The following is a 4,293-nucleotide window of genomic DNA, read 5'->3' as shown; positions in this document are numbered from 1 at the left end:
GCAGTCCAGTGAGAGTCAGTTGTCTTTCAGCTTTGTCCTGTGTTTTCCACTGTCTCATCTTGCCATTTTGTTCCAAAAGTGGCAAATGTCCAACTCAGTCAAGTCTTTTCAAAGGTCCATTCACACACAGTGAAGTTGCAGCTCGTTCTAAATGCACATCCATCCATCCAGTCATGATGATGCCATTTTTCTCCTTGCTGTCGCTGTCTTGCACAGCTGCTGCTGCTGCTGGACCTTCACTGCTCAGGACACTGCTGTGAGCTCTTGATATCCATCTCGTTGTTCTGGAACTGCATTTCTTGTCTTCAGGGAGAGATTCTTGGAGCTTGTTTTCTCAGGGTGACAAACACATGGAAGTTAAGCTGTAAAACAATTCAGCCAAAACTTGGCTTGAGTGTTTCTAATGATGTTAACCTATAATTTTCTTCCGACTGCTGCACGTGGAAAATTGATCCGGGTCTGTTCCTCACCTGCAAGTGACACACTGAGACATTTTGATCATTGTTCTCATTGCTTAAAGAAACACGTCTCCCCTCTCTGGTTCTGAAGTCCCCTTTCTTAAAAACCCAGAGAGATTGTAGTTGTTCTACATTGAAAATCACCAAACCCTCTTCCTATTTTTTTTACTTATTTTCATCAACAATTCTGCTAAAAAGAAATTTTTTGTGTGTCCACACTAGGGGAGCTGGTGGTCTGCAGGACCACCACCTTCCGCTAGTTGGAGACGAGACGACTTTTACACTCCTCTTTTTTCTTTTCTTGTTTTTTGTTCCCCATTTTCAACATTTTGAACCCAATTTTTCACTGTTTTTTTTTTTTTTTTTTTTACACACACATCAACTTTTCCCACACAACCATTCTCTGCAATCTTACACACCACACATTTACTCAGTTCTTACCATACAGTCACACATTGAGTTTTGTCCCTGGCCGCCTGGTGAAACGTCTGCCGCTCTACTGGATCTAGATCCCATTTTACTACACGAGGCGTCCCCCGTGAGGCCCTTGCCTTCTACGGACCAAGGAACGAACACCACCACTCCGTGCACTATAGTATGCAGAAATGGACTCCGACAGCGTACCCGAACCGCTGTCCCTGTGGCGTACTTGGATCGAACACAGGTCTGGGCCGGCTTCTCCCCAACAGCGCGCTCGAGCCAATGTCCTTGTGATGGACCGTACCCAACACAAGCCTGGGGCCTCAAACCACCAGGATTTCCTCCCGGAGACTCGAACTCCGGGGGCAACCAGCGTACTATTCAAAGAGGAATAGCAGATCACATGCGCTCACAGTGATCTGCACTGCCAGCAGTCCCTCACCTGCATCTTTGCCATCAATGTTGAACTTCACTGGCAGAGAGCTGGGCACTCCAGTGGTTTTAAGGCCGGATCCACTTGCACGCACCTTGCTGGCATCATGGGTGGGCAGCACCTTCACCTTGTAAGGGTGGACAAAAGGGAAGAGAAGAACAACACGCTCACAAATGAAAGGAGCCTCATTTACAGAACCCAGTAAACCACACAAAGACTTTTCCATTTTTAAAGCTGGCCAGAGTGCAACACTGTAACATGTAACACCTAGAAGGTTCAGATGGTTGCAGTACTTTGCTCATTTGGATCAAAAGTTTGGGGGAAAATCTTTCATTAAATCAAGTGATTGTAATGCTCTTGCTTCCGTTGTGTAGTTAACCATCTATCATTTTAGATGTTTCATTAGCAGCCTGATGAAATTAGCTGTGTCGTTAGCCCACTTCAGCCATCCAAACAGATGACCATCTAAGGTGAATTATGCAGATCACTAGCACAGTACACAGATTACCACTTCTTATTCCAGCCAGACTTGTTGTTACTTCATTCTAATCATGCAGGAACAACAAAGATTTATTCCTACTGGCTTTTTAAAATGTGCTTCTTCTATTCTAGAAAAACAAAAACATGTTATCACAGGCTTTTGTTTTTTTCAATGACATCTGTGTTGGCTGTGTCAGTTGCAGGCAAACATTTATCATAATGGTTAGATATTAGGAAATAGCTTAAAATTAGTGCATATTTAACTTGTTACACTGCCTTGATGTTACCTGCATGGGATCTCCTCATCAGCATATGACTGTACCCTGGATGATGATATGTGAGGAGCTTGAACTTGATTCGCTAACAGAAACTAGCTAGCTTAGCGCACATGTCTTGTGGCAAGATATATGCACCTAAATGATTTAAGTCATTGGCTGTTCTGCCAAATTGCCACCAACCTGCAACTTTGTGAGCTGACTGTTTCGGGATTTTTGTGTTTTACACAACAAAAAGAAAAGAAAAAGATCTACAGATTCAGGCATTTCCTTACCTGTGGTAGTCGCGTAGAATGACGTCACTGACAATGGTTTAAGATGAAAACAAACTTTCTCAAACAAAAAAAAAATTTAAAAAAACAAAAAAAGAAGAAGTGAGTCGGCGTGTCATCTTTACCGAGCACCATACATGTTTTGCCTCACATTAAAATTATTATTTTTCCTTTTCAAAAATAATTCGTGTTCAGAGAAGTCAAATATACCACATTTGCACTAATTCCACGGCCTGGCAGGTGGCGCAGAGCACTTGTCGCCGGCCCCTGGCACCTTGAAGTACAGACGGGCGATGGTTCGAGTCTCACTCATGCCGAGTCCTGTCTAGAGCTTCGGTCTGCTAGGGGATTCCCGGTCTGCGCCGGGAATCCCGACCTTTTTTTGCCTTTTCTGTTTTTCTTTTTTGTGGGTGTTGGGGCCTTTATTTACAAAGCTGGGACTATCTCCGTTGTCATGGCTACCAACAACAACGCCAGCTTGGGGGAGACCGGAGACCCGATAAGCACAGACTCATTCATCCTTTATCCACTTTCTTTTCACTGCTGCTGCTGCTGCTGCTGCTGTGGGAAACGCTGGGACTTGTGTGGCTATGCAGTTTTTGCCTTGTTGGGACCAGTCTTGAATTTTACACATTTGATAAGTGAAGACTGGATGTTTAGTGACCAGAGCTGGGATAATCTGGACACAATCTGCAGCCTGCATCTCCAAATCACAAATGGCTTTAGATCTGATCTAAGATCTAGCAGACAGGCATGCATGTCTCAGGGTGATTACACACTAACACATTGTGATTAATCACACACATTTGTATACATTTTATTCACAAGATTTTAAAAAACAAACAAACAAAAAAAACCAAACTCAGGAGGGGAGAGCCTGAAACCATTTACCGAAGTCACATTAGCAGCAGTGTTCAGCCTAAAAAATACACAAGTTACAAGTCGTGCATTTGAGTCATGCAGCCATATTATTTCTTAATTTATTCAATTATTTCGAGACACTGTTAGTTGTTAGAAGCCAGTGTTTTAATGATAGGACATATATGACAGTAATGAGACAAAAACACAGATAGAATCGCAGAAAGCTTGTTTCTCTCCCGTTAGGCTATAGGCCCAGTTACCTTTGACTTTTCTGTGGTCAGTAGCCCTTCATGTCATATTCTGTCTCTATGTACAATATAGCATTACTAATACAATAACCTGTACGTCAATGAACTTCATTGTGTAATTGATGGCAGTTCTGAAAGTACTAGTCACTTAAAGGTTAAATTTCACATCTCAATTCTCATCTTTGAGTAACTAGAACTCCGAGCTATGAAATAAATGTAGTGAGGTTAAAGTATCAAATCAAAGTATCAAATTCTCTGTTATACTTGACATTTATTTCTAAAAAAACACTTTGCTCTGCTGCCAAAATAATTTCCTCCTATAAAGGAGCAAAGTGAGTGTTAAGTGTCGTTAGCTGTGGTACTTTATCTCTTCTATGATGTTGCTGCAGGCTCTGGTGGAGGCCCAACCAGCCTCATGGTTTCTGATGAGACTGCCGTCAGCATGGTGATCAGTTGGGTACCTCCCAATGCTCATGTCCTCCAGTATCACGTGTCCTACACAGCATTGACTGGAGCTGATAGCCAGGATCACACTGCGAGTGGGTCGTAGTCATCACATCTTCACCTCTTCTGGGCTTCAGCCGGCTGTCATGTGTCAGAATTCCAGAAATTCCATAAGTCCCAAAACTTGAAATGAGTTCTGACTGTGTTGGGATGATAGTGTTGTTTGTTGTCTGCAGGTGCTGGTCCCTGGTGGAGAGAAGCAGGTGATGCTGGAGTCACTGCAGCCAGATGCACGTTACAGCATCTTGGTCACCGCTGAGTACCACAACAGAGAAGGAGGCAGCGGTTCAGCTCAGGGCAAAAGTGGTGAGTCAAACAAGGGAAAGATGCCAAGACAGCTCA

General features: G+C 43.3%; 1 long non-coding RNA gene across 1 annotated transcript; it reads right to left on the bottom strand.

The window, feature by feature from the left end:
• Nucleotides 1-643: 643 nt before the first annotated feature.
• On the bottom strand, nt 644-2,683 carry LOC109197804 (uncharacterized). Its single transcript, XR_002058864.2, has 3 exons — nt 2,549-2,683; nt 2,342-2,395; nt 644-1,438 (listed from the first exon to the last, which is right to left on the bottom strand). It is a non-coding gene; the product is annotated as an uncharacterized LOC109197804 (long non-coding RNA).
• Between the last annotated feature and the right edge of the window lie 1,610 nt (nt 2,684-4,293).

The sequence above is a fragment of the Oreochromis niloticus genome, unplaced genomic scaffold, assembly GCF_001858045.2.
Source record: "Oreochromis niloticus isolate F11D_XX unplaced genomic scaffold, O_niloticus_UMD_NMBU tig00006638_pilon, whole genome shotgun sequence".
Lineage (NCBI taxonomy): Eukaryota > Metazoa > Chordata > Actinopteri > Cichliformes > Cichlidae > Oreochromis > Oreochromis niloticus.
Note: the sequence above shows the minus strand (reverse complement) of the source record. Positions and strands in the feature narration are given on the sequence as shown.